Genomic DNA, 24,565 nt, shown 5'->3' with positions numbered 1-24,565 from the left:
TTTTTTTTTTTTTTTTTTTTTTTTTTTTTTTTTTTTTTTTTCCCACAGTCTTGCATATTCCTGTGACATTATTCTTGCTGCAATATGCCATGCTCTGTTCTGAATCCCTGAGACTGAAGAACAACGCTTGCTCACCCGCTCTCAGCTGTTTGGACATGGTCTTGTGTGGGCGGCTGCCAAGCCTTGCGGATTGTGACAATGCAGAGTGCACTGTAAGGTCTGTAATGATTACCTGCCCTGCTGTGACAATTTGCAAAAGTGAAACATTAGCATTTTTTTGTGCCATGTTAACTGTACTTTTCACAAAGGTAGTTCTCTCTCTTTCTTTCTCTCTCATCTGTACTGATTTGATGTGGCTTTTATGTTGCAGTCTGAGCAAAGTATAAAATTTGCCACCTATTCATCTCTGTCTCTCTGTCGCACTTCTCACCTGCTTTTAATTTCCCCTCAGGAAGTCACTTTCTATCCCCACTGCAAGGTTCTAATTTTAATAATCCCAGCCCATCTAGAGCTGTTTCCCCAAAGAAATATTTCACTGCACACATCACTTAGTGTGTTGATATTTCTTGTTAGTATGTAGCACCAGGTTAGCACCTCTAGATAACCTTGATAAATTAAAAATTGGCTTATCAATATTCAATCAACCTATCTCATTTATCCAGATGTCTGACTTCCTTTCTGTCAGAGCTGAGTTTAAAAAGCACAGCAAAAGTAAATGGAATTAAAATTGCATATTTGCCTTCTAAATGGACATTAAATCAGTCTGCTGCTAATGTCACCTTAAACACTGTGTTTTAGCAACAGTGAAATAATAATATACAGTGGCATATATGATGTTCCAAAAATGTTGGTTTTCTTTAGACTGTTGTTTTTGGAATACAATGATCATCTAATAACATATTTTTTTTAGGATTTATTAGGATTATTGTATTAGGAATTTGGGAAAGGTAGGATTGGTCTGCCCAGTTCTTCTTATGACCATTAAATCTTACTGATTTTTCCATGTCACTTTTGTAATTTATAGAACTTTAAGACCTTAACATACCAACAGCTGCACAGTTTCCCAGATCTGATCTTCCTCCATCTTATACTTTGTTGCCTTTGTGGTTTAGAAACCCTCAAACAACCCTTTGTGTTCCCACAATTGTTATGCAGCAGTTTTTTGTGATTCTGTCTCACCCGGTTCATCAGACATTTAAGTTTTAAGCCAAAATAACTCCCTATAACTCTCTATTCCCATCATCTTGGTTTTGCAAATTACACTATTGGTTATTCTAAGGAAATGACAGTGTTGTTTTAACATTATAACAAAAATATAACAGCACATCATGTGAAGGACAGGTTTGGAGCAATTCAGCTGGCCAAGGTTTTCGAAAGTCATAGCAATTTTGTGTGCCTGTACTGTGAGGCCATAAATAGATTTCATTTTCAGTAGGCAGATGGGCAGCAGCATTATCGTTGTAGAGGCTTCTCATATCTGTCTGCTTGAAAACCACTTTCTTTGATATTTTGGATATTAGGCAGGAATTCTGAAACTCCAGGATATCCTGTGATGTGTTCCTAAAAATGTTCAAGTGTTCATTTCTTCATTGCTTTCTGTTGATGAAAACTGTCTGTATTGTCAGTCAACAGAAGGCAAAAAGAAGCCCATCTTTTGTCACAATTCATAGGCCTCAATAATTTAGATATAGCATGAACACTGAAGACCCTCACTCATAAAATCAGAGTTCCCTAGTTTATCTTATAGGATCATTTCATATTGTAACAGCTGTCCTAGAAACAGAGGAGTTCAGCAATTCTCTGCCTCACTTCTGTTCTCAGTGATCTCTTAATTTTGTGGAGAAAATGAATTCCTTATGAGGTTCCAAAATTATTAGGGTTTCTGTTTTATTACCCCTGTTGTCAACTCAGAAGTGCAGTTTGCTGAGCACTGGTTATTCTACTGAAGTTAATCTACCTAGATTTTTACATTAAGATAGTTAAAAATTATTTCATGCCTGCCAAACTTAAAAACCTAAGTTCTAGATATTTCCCTTTGGATTATGTAAAATAAATAATAATAATAAAGAAATTAAACAAGATCTTGTGGTTTTTATTTTTAAATATTAGCAGTGCAAATATTGCTTTAAATTAAAAAAAAAAAAAAAAAAAAACTGAAATAAAAAAGGACATAAAATATCGGTGAGGTGTTTGTTTCACAAAGAATTTCATTACACTCCCTTCTCTAAGCTTTGCATCCCTCTTACTGGAGGTGGGGAATAAATAAATAAATAAAAGTAATTATTTTCACAGTTCTAATGGCTTAATTAACTGCTAAACCAATCTGAGCACTCAAGTACGTCCTGTATACCTAGAATGCTCCCATAACATTCTCCTTAACACACAGCCTTAAAACAGAAACCCTATAAGCTGTGAGAGATAGTCAGTGTAAAGCAGTTTTCAAGAAAGTGCTCACAAAACTGGAAAGTTTCTCTGGAAAATATGCAGAGGAATCAACATTTCGTTCTAGTCCGAGTTTGATTAATGTCCTATGTTACTCATTGATTCTTCACCTTTTCATGCCTTTCCCTTCCTGCCCTGGGGGCTGTTACTTTAAATTTAAATAAGATGGTTTTAATTAAATCCTGTCATGATTAAAAGGTTTGTTTTACTTTAAAAGCTAAGTATAATTGTTGCTAATTTTAAAGAAGCCAAGGAAAATGCTTGACAGTGTTTATGCACTGTGGAGGAACCACATAAGGGGAGATGCAGGCAGGGAACTTGAACTTGCCATTCGAGCTTATTTCATCTCCGCGAGTTGTTGCACTGTTATGTTAGGTAAATATCTGTGTGTACTCCCAGTTGGGATTGGCAGTATCCTTTTAACAATGAAGAATTGCAAAGCATACACAATGGCCAAGATGCCGTGTGATGTCAACACAGTTTTGCTCTAGCAGTTTCACTACAGCCTGGTTAGAATTCTAGCATAGGAATGACCTCTTTTATGTGGTTTTTCATCAATAACTTTGTAGTTTGGTCCAGCCATGCATTTACCCTGGATTGAAGCTGCAGTTTGATTTCTGTAAAAAGAATGGCCTCTTTTATTATTTAAAAGAAAAAAATAGATAAAGTGCAGAGAAGCAGGGCTGTCCTGCTGGTGGTGCTATTTTTCACCAACAGCTTTCCAGAAGCAGAAAGAAAAAATGTGTCCATTTCAGAGCTGCTTATCTGTGTTTAGGGATTCTGGTGGTTCTTCAAACCACTGGAAGTACGTTTTGTACAGCTGATTTGTACCCGTTCAGTCTACTAGATTCAGTCTCTCTGTTACACGGATCCTGCAAGGCAGGGCCGCACCCTTGGGATGTCAGACTGGAAGGTGTCCTCTGTGTCCTCTGTTTGGTAGCTCATTTTCCTCCACTGTCAGAACCAGTTTTTTCTGTAGAATTTGGAATTATAGAGTAGGATGGAGTAAACGAAAGCACCTGTCAGGTGCAAGGAAGAGCAGGCAAGGAGGGGCTGAGTCCTAGGACACTCCTCAGAGGATGGAAGTCAAGATTGTTCCAAAATAGAAAATATTTTGTTGTTGTTTGAATAGCAACAGAGAGGAATGAAAACATAATTACTAGTAGCAGCAGCTTGAGATATCCTGACCTTACAGGATACTTTACAGGTACCTGAAAGGAGGCTGTAGCGAGGTGGCAGTTGGTCTGTTCTCCCACGTGCCTGGTGACAGGACGAGGGGGAATGGGATAAAGTTGCACCAGGGGAGGTTTAGGTTGGATATTAGGAAGAACTTCTTTACTGAACGGGTTGTTAGTCACTGGAATAGGCTGCCCAGGGAAGTGGTTGAGTCACCATCCCTGGAGGTCTTTAAAAGACGTTTAGATGTAGAGCTTAGGGATATGGTTTAGTGGAGGACTTGTTAGCGTTAGGTCAGAGGTTGGACTCGGTGATCTTGGAGGTCTCTTCCAACCTAGACTATTCTGTGATTCTGTGATTCTGTGACTGGAACCTGATTTAGCATGTAGGAAACTTTGCTAACCACAGTGGAGGCTTCAGCCTTCAAGTAATTCACCCTTTAAGCAGGGAGCAGGAAGTTAATAGAGTGGTGGTGGAATTTGTGTTTGTCGCTTAGAAAAGACAAAACAGACACAAAGGATGATAATGATGGAAAAACTTCGAGACGCAATTTTCACGTTCTATTTCACATGTCCCGCTAACTTAACAGGGAGCAGCTTGGCACAGATCTTAATCCTGATCTATATATTTTCAGATGCCCCTTCCATTAAATAATGCTGAAAGAACACAAGTTATTCAATGGATGAGAATTAAGCTTTTTATTCCTCTCTGATTTTTAATGATGTAACTGTTGTGTATTGACTACTATAAGCATGTGCAGGACTCTGCAGATGAATGCAGTTGGAGAAGAAGGTAACAATTTTTCCAATAGCTGCTTTGCTTAATAAGGTCATGTTAAGATATTTATTCCATAGTGAACTTTCACAGGATTTTCAGAATCTCTTTTAAGTCTTCAGAGATGCTGAGCATATTGTAAATTGAGAACATTGTTGGTTTGTTGGGAGACTCAAACAGGTTATTGCTAGAAAAATAGCTACAGTCTTTAGATAGTATTAGCAATATAGACTTACAAAAAAATAGTTAAGAATTTAAAATCTCCTGGTGTAATTAGTGCCTATTTAAAATAAATAAATAAATAAATAAAAGAATACTTCTAAATTTATAAACAGAATAAGACATTTTTTTTTCCATGAGCTAGAGCTCCTTCAATACAAGTGATGATCATGGTTGTCTATTTTTCATCTTAACCGATTACAGATGTAGTATGTGAATCACCATCACATATTCCTTGTATAATTATCATTTCTGTCCCATACTTCACATTTAGGTGAAATACAATTGCTTTTATTCTTTTTTTTTTTTTTTTTTTTTTTTTTTTTTTTTTTTTGTGATGCGACCTTATTGGAGAAGCAGAGAAAGGGTAAAGTTGTTTACTTCATTCTAGCAACTAATAAGAACTCTAGACTTTATTTCAGTCATGGTAAAACTTACAGAAGGGTTTCATGGTAGCTTCTGAAGAAAGAAAAATGACCTGAACTGAAGAGATTAATTCCTACTGTATTTTCTACTGCCACTGCCATTTCTGGAAGCTGATACTTAGAATATGTTGAAAAAGAGAGTTCCTAACAGAAGGATAAAATATGTTTTGTATCTCCCAGGGATGTATACACACCCACTGTCAGGTAGGTATCATTTTGCTTATGTATTGTTTGCAAGTAACATTTTGCTGATGCTTACAAGTTTCCAAACATTTGGTCATCTTTGTGCTTTGTGATAGGTCTTTGACTTCTCCACTTCTGAGAAGCAAAATACATGGTAACCAACCATTTTAGTGGGTGGCTACATCTGCAAATGATACAAATTAATGAAGTTTCCATTCCTTCCCCAAGGAAAGCTTGATTTATGGTTCCATTAAATTTCTAACTCACTGAAGAAAGTACTACCTGGTGGGATAATTGGCACGGATTTCTTTCTCTAGGGAGTACTGAAAAAACAACACAGGTTAAAGCTTTGATTTTTTTTTTTTTTCTAGTGTGCCTGAATTCATCCATAAATGGTCGTGTTTCTGCCGAAAGGTATACAAGTGAGAACATTCTTTTACACTGGGCTTCACTCCTGAAGCTCAATTAGACTGCAGTATTAGCTTGAATGTCTAACATGTCTGTGAGGATACCTACTAATGAATGTGAAGTCAATAATGGAATAAATGTGATTACTAATAAATGTGAAGTCAATAATGGAATAAAGGTCAATAATTGGAATAAACTAAGAAAAAGGAAAGTTTTCCTTTAATGCATTTGTTCACATAAGGTTTCTTTTTAGGATCATGTATGTATACAACCATGAAAAACATAATTTCTGTCTAATGATCTAAAATGCAGTCATAGACACATATGGGAAAGCGTGAATGCTGTTGGGAATGACCCTGGTCATCTCTGGAGTGGGATGGCAGCAGTCCTCCTGGCCTTCTCCATCTCAGAGCTCTCGTTGTGTCTCTCCTCGCAGAGCACCAGCCTCCCTCAGCAGAGGCCAGCCCAGTGGGAGCGTATTTCTTCCGGCGGTTTGGAGGGGCTCTGCACAGACCTGCCAGCTAGGCAGGGTGCCAGCGTGCTGAGGCTGGAGAGCCCCAGAGTGCAGATCGGGTCCCCAGGCTCCCTGGGACATTGTCCAATCTCTCAAAGAGTGTGGTGTGCAAGTTTAAACACTCAAGAATTAAAACTTTTTAAATATCCATAGGTAACTAATGAAAATCCTCTTTAGACCATTAAAATGATTAGCTATTAGCTAAGCAGTTGATTGTGGCCAGTCAGTGCTGGCAAAGATTACTAGTGCTTTTATTTTAAAATGAGAAATCTAGTAACTGAGACTTCTTGCTAGGATGAGAAAAACATTCTATTGCCTTAATGTTGTATTGTACGTATTTTTCCACTTTAATGATAAGGGTAGCCAAAAAAAAAAAAATGAAAAAAATCTATAATTAGCTCCAGCTATATAAGTATAAATCCATATGCTAGTTAGCCTTTAGAAAAAGAGCCATTTGTGTTAAATTCATTAAGATTTTCCCATTAAAAGCTGAGCATGAATTAGTTTGACAGAGGAAAAACTGCTGGAGCATTTGCTTAAACTTGGCTGGGTGTGCTCCCAGCCTTTGTCTTCACTGCAGGCTTTGCTGCCAGTTCTTTCACCCAGCCTAGCCACAGCCTTTGGAGCCCAGAGTGATCCGATTAACAGATGATGAAATACGTTAACTTGAACTGTGACTTGTGGCTGAAGTCCCATTGCATTATTACTCCAAGTAATTATAGCAGACCCTATTCTGTTGAAGGTCTTTCTATTATAATAAATTTCCAAGCTTTCCTCAGAACCTGCAATACCGAACCTAGTTTACTGATAGCTTTGTTTTGAAGCAGCTTATACCATGACTTAGATGATCTGATTAACTGAGTTACCTGTGTATTGGCAGCTGAATTGTGGAGAACCCCACTATATTTATCTATTTGTCTCCAGAACATATTCAGTTCTTCTGCCTTTTTTTTCTTTTTTCTTTTTTCTTTTTTTTTTTTTTATTGAAGGCAAGTATGCAAAGAGGTTTAAAAAACTTTAACATTGAAGGAATATTTATAATTGTGCTTGAGTAGTAGTCTTTGTCAAGTTCTTGACTAATATTCCGCACATCTTTCACTTGGTTAATTTTTCTTTGTGTTGGCTAGTATGCATTATTCTGCATTCTTTTCTATAAAAATTAAATGTAATTGAGTGAGAGCATATGATTACTACCCTGTTCATTATCACCCAAGTTCAGCTTGATTGAGTCACAGGAGATGGGGAGGGAAGGCTAGAAAAGAAGAAAGACTAGAAAAGAGATGATGGCGTTGTCATAAATACCTTGAAATGCTTGTTGGAGCAGAAAGAAATGAATTCTGTTACGAATAATATTGTGCTTCCCATGTATACTACAGTTAAGCTCCTACTTGTTTTCCAAATCTATTTATAGTTCCTAGATTATCTGAAGTCCTCATGAAATTGTTTAGTACCCATGGTTACCAAACACATTTCATGAACTAACACAAATCTGGTGCTGCAATATATCAGCAGTTTTGTCCTTTCCTACCAGTAATTCTCTGGTACAAATCCTCAGAGATATTACTAATAAAACTGAAAATTATTTCCTATCTTTGTAGTAAGCTGTATTTAACATTATTACTTCTGCCTGGCTTTATTTTCAGCACGGTATCATGGTGCTTTGGAAATGTAAATAATCTCAGTGTGCATTATATTCCACTGAAAACTGTCAGTCTTTAGGACATTCTATTTCTGAGTTGATGAGAAACAGCTGAAAAGCCTTCATGCCTAAATATAAAATGGAAACTGCACCTAAGCCACATAAAACTGCTTTTTATTGTTGTTTTCTATTGAATATGTAAGCAGACAGCAGTAACTTGCAGCTGTAACAACTGTAGTGTTAGAGGTCCTGTGATAGTTTCTTACCGTGGTGGGAATCACACTTTTTTTTTTTTTTTTTTCTTTTTTAATGTTTTGTGCTTTTCATTTCAGGGAATATGTGAAAATGAGGCAGGGACACTGTGTTGTATGGGTTCTCTGTGATACAAAGACAAGGAGTATTTAGCAAAGATCTGTACAGTTATGAATGATTCCCTCTGAAAGGTTACAAGTGAGGAGAAGAAAAAGGACATAAATGGCATAATACAATGAAATTAAAGCTATTCTTTTTCTATCCTGTTACTTTTTTTTTTCCCTAATTTTTAGTGCTTTTAACTATTTTTTGTTTTTCCTTTTGTTTTTTGTTTTGTTTTCTTGCTGACAACAGCTCAAAGTAGAACCTCAGTTTAAGCCAGGTAATCTACAAAATCCACACCTGCTCACTGAGGAAAAGTAGTTGGGGAAGGGAAGATTTTGGTGTAGCATTAATATTTCAGACATATGTTATAATTATCTAGGGCTTGTATTATTTTCCACTCTAATCATGCTACTTGTTTTTAAACAAAAGCTTACAGGAATCCATTCAATTCACAAGAGAGCTGCAAAACTGTAATGTGTATTCCTATGAACTATTTATTATATTATTGCAATTCATCTCCCCCTTTCAGACGTGTGTGTTATATAGGAAACACAGCAATTGAAAACATTTCTGAAATGCCTATTGCTCAATATTGTTTTCTGGAGGGGGGAAAAGAAAAGTAAATTGTTCGTGTGGAACTTTATTTGTAGACCATTAGACTCTTCTTTTTTTTTTTTTTTTTTTTTTTTTTCATTTTTTTGTTCACTCCTAAGCAGTGTACAGGGACTGGTAGATGTGGTGTTATTTATCAATGGATAAAAAATAGCTTTCTGCTCACTTCTGTCATCATTTATGCTGCCATCACGGACTGAGAGACTGAGGCAAGAAGAGAGAGGGTCACATCCTGATGACAGGTAGCAGCTGCTTCTGCCCTAGCTTGGCCGTTTGCACGGCCCCAGGCTGAGCTCCACCTGCAGCAGCTCCTCTGCCCTGCAGCCCAGTTGCTTTACATGGGCTGTGCAGAGTTCCTTCCCATCGAGAATGACTAAACACCCACTGTGCATGTACAGGGTTGCTTAGGAAAAGAGAGAATACTTGATCTTATGCTGCAAACCACGTTATACCTGAAATAAAGAGAATTTTCCCTTCTTTTTTTAGCCTGGCTGCAAGGTTTAGTAAGCTTGGCAGAGCTAAAGCATGGGAAGTCTGTCCAAGGGATGTCTTAAGATGTGAGATGCCAACGGCTATTCGCTCTTCATCTGATACCTGTCTGGGGAACAGCACGTGAAAGCAGACCAAAGCTGTTAAGGCAAGAGTGTGAAATGCCCCAGCAGAGAGCAGGCAGTTATTCAGTAAGGGAAATGCATTGAAAATAGACATGTCCCAATGGCAACGTGGTGAGTTCTGTTCCTCACCCAGCCATGTCCTGTCTGTAATGTGGGAAGTGTGAAGCCTCCTTTGATGAATTAGCACCTGCTATGCCTGTCAAAGAGGCCACGGCAAGGTGCGGTGAGAGGGCTGAGGCAAAGGACATGCTCCCTCCTCTCCTTCCACAGATCCCCATTATAGGGGCACCCAAATCCCTGCTAACCCTGCCCTGAGCAGGCCCAGCATGCCAGCAAAGGCTGCAACATTTTCAGAAAAAAATGTGCTTTCAGAAAAAGCACATTTTCAGAAACTGCTCTTTGCTGCCTCCTGTCTAAATACTGAATCTTCATGAACTCAGACTCCAAGTTATGCCAAGCTGGGATGCTTGTGTGTGAATCTGGGTGAATGCTTAAGATATGTAAATCCAGGACCACACTAAGGTGACAGTATTCATGATCCGAGTCTTGGTATACTGTTGACAATCTGATCTTAGCATCTGTTGTGTGAGATGATTGGTATAGCTTGGCTTCATGTCTAGCGTTAGGCTGAGCAGAAAGATGAACATGCTGTGTGGATTAAGGTAAAGCCAAGAACAAGATTTCCATTAATGTCACTGGAAGTAGGTTTGTCCGCAGCATGATCATGCACATGTGAAGTTTCTCCCCATGAATCATTTATTCTTTTCCCTCCATACACTCTTGAGTTTAGTGTTGTTGTGTTTCATTGTGATTTGTGTGAAAAATATCTGCCATCACACGATTCCACTCTCTGGACATTGCTCTTATTTCATGTCACTGTCATCTGGGTCATGTGAGATCACTCCCGGTATGGACCAAGATGACTGAAAAGTCTTTGAAGTTAAATTATTTCTCTGTCTCTCCAGAATGTAGTGTAAGTAACTTTAAGTACACTGAGTATGAATAAACATATATTCACAGAGCAATAGGAGAAACAGCAAGAAAAACAGATGTTAGAGAAAACAGATGATTAAATTGGAAGAAAAATGGATGATGCCCACTTTGAATTAGAACTTTTGGATCTATAGTGATTTGTAGTTTAAAATGCACACAATTTCAGTGTAACTTATAGAATCATATGTTATAGAATCTTAGAATTTTATAGAATCTCATAACTTGTAGAATCATATTGAGGACCTATTTGTGGACTTTAAGAAGTTCTATGAATACTGGAGCAACTCCGTTACGTGCAAAACTGATCACAGAGAACTTTTTAAAAAATAAATTGTAAGCTTAAATTGTAAGTTTTTGTAGTTTTTTTGTTTGTTTGTTTGTTTTTTATTTGTTTGGTTGGTATAGTTTGGTGTGGTTTTTGTTGTAGTTTTTATTTTTATATGTGGCTTGTTCTTTTGTGAAGTGTTCCTATCCATGTCCAGACACTCAGGATGACCAGTCCACTTTCACAATAAGGAATAAACAAAAGAATTTACCAAAATTCTGAAACTAAGCATCCTTGAGTCTCAACTTATTTTGGTTTCCTCAATTTTATCTTGTCAAAAGTAGTGAGGTGATAGGTGTCAATATCAGGGATTTGAACTCACCATTTCAGCTTCAGATTTCAGCATTTTATGAAGGGAAGGAAGGAATACTTGCTGCTGTATTGTGGTTTCCAGAATTCTTAAAGACATTTTTGAGACACTCGCCAAGTTTTCCCAGCTGTACATTGGGGAGGATGAATACTACAACAGTAGCTATTTCAACCGACTCCACGTTTTTACTGGGCTCACAGCAGAAGCCATATACAGCAAAGGAGACTTTGCATCAGGTATAACACAGTTCAGGATGGGTAAGTATAATAAAAAGTATATTGCACTTTTTTTAACAAAATGCAATTCCTCCCTCCTCCTTTCATCTCACTCTTCAGTCTCTCTATTTCTTTTCAGTCTGAATGCTCTTTGCTTCACTTTGAGCCCATTTTGTTTCCTGATCCCAGCAGAGCTGGGCTTCAAGCTGAACTTTTAGAAATAGAATTTGGCTGGGTTATATATTAACCACAAGAAGTGCATTCATCTCTTACTAAGTATTTTCATATTTAAAGTGAAAATTTTAGTACTTGCGTTCAAAGTGAAATTAACATTTCTGTAGTTTCATTGTTTCATAGGGGGAGAAAAAAAAAAAAAAAAGGTAACTAAGAAAAAGACCTAGAAACTTGCCTTTTCAGGGGCAAGTATTTTTGCCTTTTACCAGATTTTCAGTTAGAAGATTATATATGCTGTTCCACTGGACGTCAGAGATGTTGACCATGTCAGTGAAATCTCACAGCTTCTCTGTGCTGCTGAGCATGATCTTAGATATCACCAGCAAAGAACATGAGCTCCTCCCAAAAAGAGGTAATTTGCTTTCCAGCCATGAAAATGCAATATTAGTGGTAGAAGAGGGCAACTATGAAAAATCTTCAAGTGCAGGTGCATTACAATAAAACCTGAGCAAACAGACAGGATTTTAATTCTGATTTTCATTACACTGTTTGTGTCTCTTCATCTGGAAGAATATACTTGGGACGTATTTTTATTTATATTGCTATTTTTAATCACTTTTAATTAAGATTAGATTGGATCTCCATTGTTGTAAATAAATCTTCAAGCTCACTGTCCCAGTGAATTCACTGAAGACACCAAAACTGCTAGGGGATAGAATTAGTTTTTGTTTTGTTTTATTTTGTTTTGTTTTGTTTTGTGCAAATTGATGGTAATGGAGTAGGACTAAAAATGAGTAAACAGTAAAGATTATTCCTATTTCATTGCTTGTATTTTATGATATCACTCTGAAATTTTGCTCTTTGAAATCAGTAGAGGTTTGCTTTTGATTTTAATGGAGTTGGATTTCATTTATCACATGCTAGAGCTTTTGAAATCAAAGAACAAGCTTATTCTTATTTTTCATTACAATTTATTACAGAAACTGCTGACCAGGATTGTATCCCCATATGCATCTCTTGGAAGGACAGTAGAAGCATTTGCAGATGTGGATGGACTGCAGGTTTGTGTATAAATTTTTAGTGCTCTCTGTGAAGAGTGGCTTCATTTTCCTTTTCTCTGGGGGTTCAACATCCTCTTTACTTGACAAGTGTGATCCTTACCTCTTTGTGGTAGAAGACATCATATATATATATATATATATATGATGTCTTCTATCACTCATATAGGACCCTGACTGTATCATCTTCCAGCATGCTCCTGAGACTGCCCTCAACTTCCAGGTTTTAAATGAGTTGAATGTGTTTTGTTTTGTTTTGTTTTTTAATTTATTATTGTGTTGTCTGCAGGTTAATTATCCCCTTCTCATTGTCCATATCGCTGCAGTCATTTATTTTAAACAACTGAGGTCTGCTCTTGACACAAAGCTTCTGAAGAAATAATGTTGCAGTAGAAGCAGGGATTCAAAATCATTTAATCTTTCCTTTTGTGGTAGTTTCCTTCATCTGTTTAATTTTATTATTCATGTCTTATCACTTTTGCAGAAGGTTAGTTGCCATTCTAACCGTATTTTATTGCACTGTCTTGTCATCATAACTCTTTGTGCTGTCAGATGCTAATCTTCCTGTCCTGAAACCTTCCCACTATCTGAGACATTAACTGCGTGTTCTAACTCCCAGTTATCTTTATGTTAGCTAGACTCTATGTACAGTTAAAGGTCTGGAGATATGTTTGTCTGGCATCTCTTGAGCCTGCTGAAAAGAGTACACCAAAGGGGAAAGTGTTTCAGTGAGATTCTTCTTAAATAAATTTTTTAATAATTTGTCATTAGCTGTATAAGCACATGCAGAAGTTTTTCCCAAAAGGAAGTCTCATTAAAGACTTCCTTGCTTTGTTGTAACCCCAATTCCTGTTCAACACTGGCTGTATCTTCTATATTGCAGTGCCAAAATGTTTGACAGCAGAAAGGATTTTATTTTAATGTTTTATCTATTTTTGGCATAAAGCATTCTTTAAGTGGTATCATCTAGCCATTCCAGGAAGCAAGTGTTTCCTGTTACTATCCATGTGTGATAATGTAATATCAAGTGGCCTCAGAGAGGAAAGAAACCCAGACCGATGTTAGGGGAGAGTTTGCCCACCACCCATGCCCAGTCAGGGGTGGCTTCACAGCTCCAGTCTCAGAAGACTGAGTGGTTTCCTGAGCTGAGGCTGATCACCCTTGCTATAAGCCCAGTCTTTGTGAATCTTCAGTCATTATTTCTCTCCCTCTAATATCCTGGCAAGCGATGACGAAGGAGCAAACCTGACATTTAGCTCTTAGTCAAGAGACCCCCTCCTAGATAAATGCAGTTATATTGGGAAATTACAGCATATCATCTATCGATATCATTCTAATTTTACCAGACAATTTGTATTTTATTTGGTTTGCCACGTGGTCTTAGAAGTGCTAAGGCCACTTCTTAGGCAGAGCCTGAAAGGAATTTCCTCTCATTTTAAGTAGCAGCTCCATTCAATATAAAAGTCTATAGTAGTTCTTCATATTCTTCTCCCCAGACAGAGTTTAATCAGTATTTCCTTCTAAAATGAAAATAATTCTGAGATATGATTGGGAGACATTTTATAGGAAATAAGGAGTGTGTGTTCCTCTGTGTGTGCATGTCTGTATAAATAAATAATGCTTGATAGAATCATCATCTTTTGTTTGTTTGGAAACTATTTTTTCCTCTTAGACAAAATGATTTTTCTCAGTATTGATCCTTTGGTTCTTGTAATTTTACTACGATAAACCCAAACACTTTATACAGTTATGGAATAATAACTGGACTTTCACTCTTGCACTAGGCATATAGTGCCACATATGGTTGGATCCTTTTTCTTCTTTGTTCTGCAGAACAATTCTAAACTACTGATTTTATAAAAAGGCAGACATTTCCAGAGAGCTCATGATGTTTGAAGCACAGAATTATGACTTCACACCTGAATTAAGCAACAGAAGAACCTGGATTCAAGGGTTTTTGGTATTTTCATACATGTATAAGTACCTAAAAGTGAATGAAGAAAAAGCAAGAGAGGGAACTGTCCAAGTTAATTTCTTCTTCTGTAAATGTTCTCTTTCCTTTTTGAAACTTGTCGCAGTGAGAAGGCTCCACTTTATTTATAGTGAGCTCTAATAGAGTTTCTAATGAGTCTGAAAGCCATAAAGCATCCCAAACACACAGGCTGTCTGCGGGAAGCCAAGCAAGTGTCAAACTGAGGCTCCTCTTTAAGAGTTAAGGAGATTATATGCTGTTATAGAAGCCCACTGTGCAACTACTTCACCTTCATAGTCACAAGTTGCTACTGCAATCCTCCTATCTGGTAGTATTTGATGAAGCATTTAGCATTTTGAATCACAGTGGACTAATACAGTTCCAAATGGCTCTTGAATATTTTAACTGGATGAAATGCATCTGATAATTTCTTGTCTCAACGTGTCTAATTTTTGTACTTCAAGAAAATCTAAGGCAATTTAAAATATGTAATATTGCAAAAGTGATGCTCTAGCATAAGATTTTTTTATAGTGCTTTCCTTGGTAGCTTTGGACTTTCTTTTCTCATCATAGCTCTTTGGAGCAGTTGAGCAGTCTCATTGTGCTGGGCACAGAAAAGCATAAAATCACAAGCAATCACTTTGCCATTGTATTTGGAGACTAAAAGACAGGACATAACAAATGAGGCCTTGAGTCAGAAGATGAGGTAGAATCAGATAATGCAGCTAAACAGTATGTCTAGTACAGATTAATTGTAAATGAATTCTCAGCCACCTGTCCATTTGCCAACCTGTTTGTCAAGGCAAGGTCTTGATTTGCCTTTCAGGTAGCATTGATTTTTGTTTGTTTGTTTCCCTGCATTTTTAATCTTGAATTATTTTTTTGCATACAGTTTTAATTACGATATAGTCTTGTATGCTGCCAGGAATGCATGAGGAGCACACCATTCATCAGAAAACTCTACCTGAACACTTCAGTGTTTGTTCTCTTTACTCCCTTCCTTCCACCTGAATGGCAGGATCCTGGCAGCACACATTTGTATGGGTTTATCAGTTTTCTAATGTAAAAAACAGTGTATTAGGATTTAGATAAAGCTCCTGAGATGACTCAACTATTGGCTTGCATCTCTGCAGCAGAAGGCTGTGGTTTCGATTTGTACCTCGTACTAGGCTCATACCCAATGCTTGGCACTGTATTTCAGTGACAGGGGGTATTGCATCGTGGGAGATGTCATCCTGTAGATGACGTGATGAACTCAGCTCTATGGTTTCTCCATCTGGAAATTAAAACCCCAAGGAATTCTTCAGAAAGAGCAGGGGGTTTACCTTAGGGGCCCACCAATTGTTCCTAAAATTATTCCTGTGGCAACATGTGTGCAAGACGTTGTTCAGCCCATGACAACTGTGTTTCTGCCTGAAGAGCTATTGCAGCATCACTGTCGACATCATTTCCATCAGTGCACTGCATCTGTTGTGCCATTTGTAAAACACTCAGATTTCTTTTAACAGAGCAGAAATTTTTTTTCTGTGCTAGTGACAGGGATTGTAACAAGTCGGTGTTGTTGCTACCTCCTCTTCTTCCTTCTGGAGAGACCTATTCTTCCTGGGCTGCAGCTGCTGGGTGAAAGGCAGCATAGAAAGCTGTGTGTGGCACCACTGGAACATTTAAATGCATCTTTCAAGGGAAATGCTGTAGATGATTGCATAATTTCATTGATATGGAGACAGAAATGCTGTAATTATTGTGCATGTTGAAGACAGTCACAAGGGGCCAATATAAACAGTTTAGAAATGTCTCTAGTAAAGAAGCTTGATGTATTTATAGAAAATTGAAGATTTTTTAGTATAGATCATTAGCATATTTTGGTTTTAAGCTACACTTAAAAATTAAATATTTAAAAAATCATTTTTCTTCCTGAAGTCTACACAGTGAATGTTGTCCATGTCTGCCCATGCTAATTCCGCATTACCTCATCCTTTCCATACTTCTCTGGCTTTTTGCTCTTGTATCCTTTCCTTTCCCTACAGCTTTTCTTCAGAATGAAGAAAGATGAAGTCTTTGAAGTTCTTCTCCTGTTTGCATTTTGTTCTTTTGGTTTGAGAAACACAGGAAATGCTTGACCCTACCTATAAGGAAACTGTGATCATTGAGGACCAGACTTGAGTCCCGTGTTTTCATTCTCTTTGACAGGGAATGTGGTGATGAATCTGCACAGACCTAGTCATAGTCCATTAGTGAGCTCATTCTCCCCCAGTCGACTGATAGTAAATTTCAGATGAGTTTGGGGTTAGATACACACAAAGAAAATGCCTCCGATTGTTCAATACTCTTTAGATTGGCCTCTTGATATTATACAGTAAAATATCTCATGCAATGTGTTTTCATGTGTTGAGGTCAGAATTTACTCCCTTTAATGGTGAAATTATTATATGATCATTTCAAGATCAAGAAACTCATTTTTCCAACGGCTTTCTGTCTATCTACCTTCTGATAACTAAATGCTATTAAGAGACTGTTCTGCAAAGTTTTTCCCTAGATGGCTGTAGGATTTTAAAAAACATATAGCCTGAAATTTCTTGCAAGATTTTTTTTTTTTTTTTTTTTCAATTTCCTTTAAAAGTCTACTTAGGAACTACAGAAAACCAAGGCTGTAATTATATGCGAAGTCCTGAATCATGCATCAAAATGAAGTGATTGGCAGTACTCTGAGTGCAATTTGGAGACTGATAAGGTATTTTAAAAAAATAAGACCACTAATGAGATAGGATTCTGTCAGTTTTAAGTACTCTAGGATGGTATGGTTTCTCTTCAAAAGTGATTTAAGCACTTAACACGTAAAATCTAATTTCAGCCAAATCTGACTTTTCTAAGACTGAATATTACCTAAAAGCATTAGGGCTCTGTATCATTGTTCTATTGGTGGTTTCTGAGACTTTTGCCCTGTAACATTCTTACTAGATGGTGTTTATTTTTAATGTTTATCTAATAGGTGGTAATGAATGTTTGTGAATGTGCATAGGTTTTATGTGAACGGCACAAAAGTTTGTATAAATGAGTTCCCATAAACTAATCTTTCTTATAAGCTTTTTAAATATTCTTGCCGTTAGTGACTATGAATATAACTAGCAAGCAACTACTTTTCTGATATATGACAGATTCTTCCATTTTCACCTGAAAGCATATGGGCAAGGACAGCTGAGAAGGCAAATGACATTTCAGGCTTGAGAAGCTCTTAGGTTAAAACGTTGGTTGTCATCTGTTATCTGAGTAACTAGAGTTTAACCAAAAAATATGTCCTTTTCTGTTACGTGGATCGATCGATATATATGTATTTAAAATACAGGTATTCTCTCAGTGTTTTCTTGGTTTCTGACTTTCCAGTGTTATAGGATCAGATTTATTACAGGCTGCACAAATTACTAATAAATGGTCAGTTAATCTTATTCTAGCATAGTTTGAAGTTTAAGAAAATAATCAGAAATGGTGAACAAGACTGCTGGAACAGACTTGAGTTTAAACAGCTTAAACAGCTTTGTTAGTGTACAGAACTCCAAATCTGTGCTGGGTTTATGATCCCTTTGGGGATCATGAGGCACTGCAGAGTACTGTCATATCCTTCTTGCAACTAGAGTTCTGCTGCTCTTGTGAGTCAAGTGTGATCACCGGTCTTGTTCATAACGATGTATAGGTATAACACTGGCATTACATTACAAATGTAGTTTTGAACATGAGGTTCAGGCCACTGGATAATGCCAGGGGCTTATACCGCAGCAAATACAAATATTCTGGTTAGGTAAGTATGGCACACTTACATTAGCTACCTATACAAAACCACTGAGGTTGAACGCTTTCCTGGGACTTAATCTCAGCCCACAGTCAAACTTCTTCAGTTACTCTCCAGGCTTCTTGGAAACTCTTTAAATACTTGTGTTCTTGGTAAATTAGATATAGTGACACCTCATTATACTAAAAATATTCTGGGAATGGGTTGGTTAGTTTTTTCAAGCTATGAGATGTTTACATACTACAGTAAATGATGCCAGTGACCAGGACCAGGCAGGGCATGAAATGTCAGCCTTGCTGATGTCAGTGGAAAACATGCCTGCTCCTCCCTTCACCATAAATCTAATTGTAAAGAGCAAAAATAATAATAATAATAATAATAATAATAATAATAATAATAATAATAATAATAATTTAAAGGTATGTTATGGTGTTTATTATCCCTAGGCAGCAGATACCAGGATCCTACCAAGAAAGTCATCATATTCTAAACTCTGAATCTTCACAGCCTCCTGGAAGTCACTTTTGAATCCTTCCTGTCTGAGCTCAAAATAACTAGTGATGGAAGCTTGGGGAAAATCACTTCAGAAAGGTATTGGCAAATGAGAAAAAAAAAAAAAAAAAAAAAAAAAACATGTTGTTTTGTATTAAGAAGATCTTACATCTTTCCAGGTAGTGTAACTTTTAAAGTAATAACATTTTTGTCCCTGCAATTCTCTTGACACAAAACTCAGTTGAAAACCCTAAATTAGTCTTGCAGTCTGTAGAAACAAGTGCACATACATCTTCAAGAGAGTCTCATGTGTGAGAAAAGTTGAATATCAAATGGGCTGTTGTTACAGAATTTAAGTCATTTTCTTCTTATGAAAAATTTGGCAGTTAGATGCTCTGCCAAACTGTTAGCGGGCTAAAGCTCAAAGATCTCTACAGAGATCTGGAAAGATGCCACTTTGGAACATAATTTTTACCAACAGGGATTAGAAGGAATAATCAAAACAAATTTGAAGTTTTAATAAACAAACAAGTTTCCATCTTCACTGCTTACATTACTGTTTTCTTCTGTTATGTTATGCAGGTATTGCTAGGTTGCAGGTAGCAGATGGGATTTTTGTTCTTCATTAGACTTTAATATCACTTCATATATATTTAAAAATGTATAACAAGTCTCATGAATTCAAATGAGATGTTACAGTCCACAGCTACAACTGCAATAACAGTTGCACAGCTTTTAGAAAATAGCCAACTGCAGGTGTTAACTCATGAATATTTATACACATCAGTCATCATGGAAGCGGAATACAATTTGGATCTGATCTTACTCCCAGTACAATGGATAAAAAGTGCTTGGTACAAGAAATGATCCTTCAAAAGACATCTTGGGAAAAAAAAAAAAAAAAAAAAAAAAAAAAGTCTTCTCCATGCCCATGTGTTTCTATCCAAAAAAAAATGGGACGGGGGAGAGGGATCACAAAATAAAAGCCTGACACAGTATTTCTTGAATTATTGATAGAATACTTGTTTGTTTGTTTTTTCTAAATTTGGAATCTTTTATCTTAAAAGACATGTAAACAAACCATTTTCACATGCAAACATTTTTTCAATTCTGTCATGATGATTGAACTTAGAATGCGAAAAATATTCAATTGTTAAATTTCATGAATTAAAGTAATTTGGATGATGTTGGTGGAAGTAAAAGCATGTGCATATTTTTTTATTATTATTTTTAAGTCAGTAAAAATCATCTTTTTGCTTTATATAACTGGAAGGCAGCCAAATGGATTTTTCTCACTTAAAAAAAAAAAAAAAAAAAACACTCATTCAAGCCTGGAATGTTTCAATTCCAAAATAAATTTTTGAAAGTACTAAGGAGGAAAAAAAAAGTATGGAATTGAAATGAAATAACAATTTTATGCGTGTTAAGGTATGAGCTGCAAGCCAGATTCTGTTTTTATTTACTCTTCTGTAGGTATTACAGTACTTCCATTATGTCAGTAATCTAGTTAGAGATTTCTCTTGTGGCCCTGAGATAAGTATCATGCATGTGAGTGTCTGACAGAGCAGAATTGAAAAACAAGGAATTTTTATCTGTTGAAAAAGCCTGGCAGTTTGTACAAATCAGGAAAACAGGATCAAAATCAGACTTCTGTAACTTACAGTTTTACTCGTCTCATTTTTACATGGCCACAACCCCCAAAAACAAACAACAACAAAAAAAAAAAACACACACACACACACACAAAAAAAAAACATCATTAAAGATTTCATTACAAGGGTAGGAGAAAATGCTTGTGGCAACATAAATGCACAAAACTACATAAGAATAAATGAGGTACATTTTATATCAATTTCAAATGTAAATGAAAGCTTGAAATATGATTAATAAAATTATTGAGAAAGACTCATATCTGTTATTTTTCCTGGTGAATGTGGATGGGGAGACTCCTGCAGATCTGGTGCATCCCTTTTCCTGCATCCATGCTCTCCCTTTTCCTAGTAGTCCATAATTCTTCTGCATTAGCAGGTAAGATGTTAAAGACATGCTGAACTATTTCAAAGGAGAGCAACGAAAATAAGAATGATGCAGACAGCTAGCACTGCTGCAGCTAGTTGAGAAATGTCTACTCGAAAAGCTGCAACTACTGTAAGATATTGTAGTAGAGGTGACCTAGCAGCATGCCCAGTGTAAGTGGTTCAGAAGGATATATTTCTATCTATTGCAGTCGTATTTCTGGATTTCTTATCCCTGCTTTCAGCTGCTGGGCTTCCTTTGTTTTATATCTGAACATCCCTTACTCTTTCTGGACCACCAGTGATCGTGGTCAGTCAGAAGAACCCAGAGCCTGACAATGACAACGTTCTTTTGTTGGCACAGTCATAGCTGTGTGCCTGCACCCTACAGACAGCTACGATGTTGTGTACATCATCTCCAGATGAGAAGTTCCCCTACATATGCCAAGCATCATGTTGGGAAACTGGCTTCATTAGCTGTATTACTAATACTTGCATGGAAAAAGAACGACCTTGGAAATTATTTGCAATGTGCAGAAGGGCCAAGAAAGAATTGTTGAAGTACTGTTTTAAAGGAAATACAAGATGAAGTGAAAATCCTTTCATATTTATGGTCAGAGAAGTGCATTAACTAGACTGCCTGTCATATAGACAGTTTTGTATTTTCTCTCAATTTGTTTTTGTCAAATGTCTTTGAAATAAAATATGTAGATCTCTTTGGAGAGCACCATGCTACATGGATAGGGGGCAATATCCAGGTGATACATGGCATTGTCATTAGTTTATTCAGGTAGGACAGCCAGTTTCCCTCACGTTGGGTTGAGATTAATGATCAGGTGCAGCCAAGCTGGGATTGGTTCCACATCTTAGAATGGGTTTGCATCAGCTGCAGTAAGTAGCACTGAGCAGTTAGGTGGCTGTTTACAACCTAAGATCACGATGTGTCCTCATCTGGCTTTGGATATCAAAGTAGAAGCAGGCAGTGGTGAAGGCCATAGGTGTCTTTGCATCACCAGGGAGCATATTTTATATTTGCTCAGTAACTGTAGCAGCTAACACAAGTCTGCAGTATCTAGAGAAACAGCTGAGCACATACTAATTTCCTGGAATTGCCCAAACAAAGCAGGCAGTGTAATCAGTTTTCTCCGGACTCAAACGGCAATTATGATGAATGCAAATAGGTTAAAAACATCTATTTGTACTTACACAGAAAAGGGATTAGGCCTTAGGTTTAACAACATAGCGTTCAGCTGCATGTGAGATGGGATTTGGAGCTCTGTGCCACATTATGATTAGAATTCATACAAAAGTACTGCTTAGAAAGGAAAGATTAATTCCTATCTTCTAATTAATTATCTGCTGAACATGACAGAATAAAGACAGCATAAGAGAAGGAAAGGGTAGGAGTCATCAGATGTGATAGCATTTTGTTGCCATAAGGAATGTTTCTTCCTCTTCAGTTACAGTTTTGTGACTCGGCATTGCTGAGGTTGGTGATTTACAGCACACACGAGCAATGGGCTTGCATGGAATCTACATTTGGATATTAAGAAGAAATGGGGTAGCTGAACATGTGTCATGTTCAGCTTAGTGATTCAGATGTAAGACAGTCCTCCAGAGAGACCATAATGTTCTGTCAGAAACTCCAACTGAAATGTATCAGAAGTACCTTTCACAGGAACAGTGGGGCTGGAGACTGATGTGCTCGGTAGCATCAGAGGAGGGAGATACAAGTGGGGAAGAAAAGCTTTGTTCTGTCCCTAGCAATGTGTTTTGACTCTGACACAAAACAGCCACACCTGGCTCTGGAATAAAATCTTTGTGCCAGCAGCATAACTGCCTGCGAGGAAACAGTGGTGTAGGCAGGACATTGCCATAGGTGTTCTGTGACTTCCGTTCCTACAGGTGAGACAGGAAAGCTCTGTGTGGTTTGGGGCCCAGAAATCGGCACATTAGCAAGCTGACGGGGTTAGCAAACCCAGTTCCTTCCAACCCCATCACTGAGGCCTGGCTGTGCCTAAGGCGCCGGTGGGGATGCCAGGCTGTGCAGTGCCCGCAGGGAAGCGGCCTGTGCCCAGGCAGAGAAGCGCTGTCAGTGCAGCTGCTACTGGCCTAGGCCAGAGGGAAACGCGGGGGCTTCTCATACACTGTGGCTCCCCACGTGGGACCTTAACATAGCACTGCCACTCGGCAAGATGTTGGCACAGTGGCAAGGCCCCTGCAGGGCTGCCCACAGCTCCTGCTGCCACATGGCAGCGGCCTGGGGCTGTGGCACTGGGTCTGGTGCTCCCCCACCTCCCTGCGGTGCGGCTCCCGGCTGCAGGGCTGCCCGAGCTGCAAGGCTGTGAGCTGCCAGTTTTGCCTGTCCCACAGAAACGGGAATGTTTGCTTTCAGTGCAGCTTATTCTCTCTTAGTTAAATCCCTTATTCTCCCTTAACATTGGTTTTTATCTTCCTTCCCAGCCCGTTTTCCCTGGTGGTGGTTGATAACAGCCGCAGGAGTTATGAAGCAAACCCAAACAGTGCTTTGCAACACTTAAATGCAGTACTTTGCCTGTATCTGAAGAGCTTACTCACTGGCCAGCCACGCTCAAGGGATGCCACAGCTCCAGCCCACGGACCAGCATTGCTTCCCTTCTCATCTCCTGCTTTCCAAGTGCGTGTCTGCAGAGTGCCACGACAGCATCGGTCTGTTTTGATCACACTGATGTTAAGCTGTTCTTCCAGCACCTTAGCAGGCACCCAGCCTTTAGAAGCTATTTCGAACTGCTCCCACTGTGAACTGTGGGAGCATAGAAAAGTATAGCAGGTCCAGGCACAGTGCAGTAGTAGGCAGGTTTGGTGTTAAAACTTTTATCTGAAATAGGAGTTGTTATGTTGTATGTTATTTAAATGCACATTTAAATTCAAGAGGCAAGTAGATACTTTTTGGAAAAAAAAAAAAAAAAACTTGTAAATTACGTATCAGAAATTGATAGTAATTTTATGTGTGTTTTTCTGTGCTTTTGTTCCTCAGGTGCTTACTATGAGATAAATTGATTCGAAGGGAAAAACTGAGAGATACATAATTCTTGTGTTTAATATTAAACCAGGCTGAGGAAGAGCATGTGAAAGGCACACAAGGAGAGCACTGCAGCCTGCACAAGCCTGTAGAGGGAAAAATGGTGGAAAAACATGGTCAGTACCCCAAGACCATATATCTGAAGAAACTGTAAAGAATACTGGCAAGTAAAAAAAAAAAAAAAAAAAAAAAAAAAAAAAGCTAGAAAATGTTTTGGTATTTTAACTTGATTGTCAGCAAGTGATACTTAGGTTACTTGATAAGTAGAAATTATAATTTTTCATTTTTTTAACCAACCATTTATCCAGTTTATGTCCCAGCATGCTTAACTTCAGACACTACTGGTAAACAAGAGTGTCAATAAAATAACTTATGCTTGCTTTAGAGATTTAATTTTCTCCCTTTCTCTTTTCTCAGTGACCTGGAGCTCATCCTTTAAACATGCTTGGCTCCAAAATACAAGACAATTTATTTTTCTGTCAAGATAGTGAGGGATTTAGATATGAAGTAATATACCCCCGTGCTTTACAGTTAATACCAATTTCCTGCTTTTTCTTGATATTTTGATATCTCTCCTCTCCATGATCATCTCTGTATGCAAGTTAGAAAATAAAGTACCAACATAAAGACAAGTTTTTTTAAAAAAAGAGCACATTAGATAGAGGATGCCAGGCTCTGAAATGTCTCTCTCTACAAAGTTGCTCTGTCGTTCTCACTGAACTGATTAGCAGATTCTAGTGCAGTAGATGAGGTTCCTTCCTAGTGATACCAGACCCTCTCTTATTTTTCCAGCCACTCTACAT

At 37.7% G+C, this 24,565-nt stretch overlaps 3 long non-coding RNA genes across 9 annotated transcripts in view; all 3 read left to right on the top strand.

Moving 5' to 3' along the window:
* LOC118169110 overlaps positions 1 to 5,759 on the top strand; it is a 177,645-nt gene extending 171,886 nt beyond the window's left edge. For 3 of the 6 annotated variants that reach the window (XR_004751928.1, XR_004751923.1, XR_004751927.1), the window contains 4 exons: positions 49 to 217; positions 4,253 to 4,410; positions 5,034 to 5,240; positions 5,336 to 5,559. This is a non-coding gene — a long non-coding RNA (uncharacterized LOC118169110). Of the gene's footprint in view, positions 1 to 48; positions 218 to 4,252; positions 4,411 to 5,033; positions 5,241 to 5,335; positions 5,561 to 5,590 lie in introns of those variants that run through there. The other 3 variants (XR_004751926.1, XR_004751924.1, XR_004751925.1) reach the window with 3 other exon arrangements.
* A 2,837-nt stretch (positions 5,760 to 8,596) lies between these two features.
* Positions 8,597 to 24,565, top strand: part of LOC118169109 — a 36,966-nt gene continuing 20,997 nt past the window's right edge. For both annotated transcript variants that reach the window (XR_004751922.1, XR_004751921.1), the window contains exons 1-2: positions 8,597 to 8,607; positions 12,923 to 12,925. This is a non-coding gene — a long non-coding RNA (uncharacterized LOC118169109). The remainder of the gene's footprint in view (positions 8,608 to 12,922; positions 12,926 to 24,565) is intronic.
* Positions 20,614 to 24,399, top strand: LOC118169111. Its single transcript, XR_004751929.1, has 3 exons — positions 20,614 to 20,714; positions 23,165 to 23,537; positions 23,794 to 24,399. It is a non-coding gene; the product is annotated as an uncharacterized LOC118169111 (long non-coding RNA).

The sequence above is a fragment of the Oxyura jamaicensis genome, chromosome 6 (genome assembly GCF_011077185.1).
Source record: "Oxyura jamaicensis isolate SHBP4307 breed ruddy duck chromosome 6, BPBGC_Ojam_1.0, whole genome shotgun sequence".
Taxonomy (NCBI): domain Eukaryota; kingdom Metazoa; phylum Chordata; class Aves; order Anseriformes; family Anatidae; genus Oxyura; species Oxyura jamaicensis.
The sequence above is the reverse complement of the archived record's forward strand: the minus strand, read 5'-3'. Positions and strand labels throughout refer to the sequence as shown.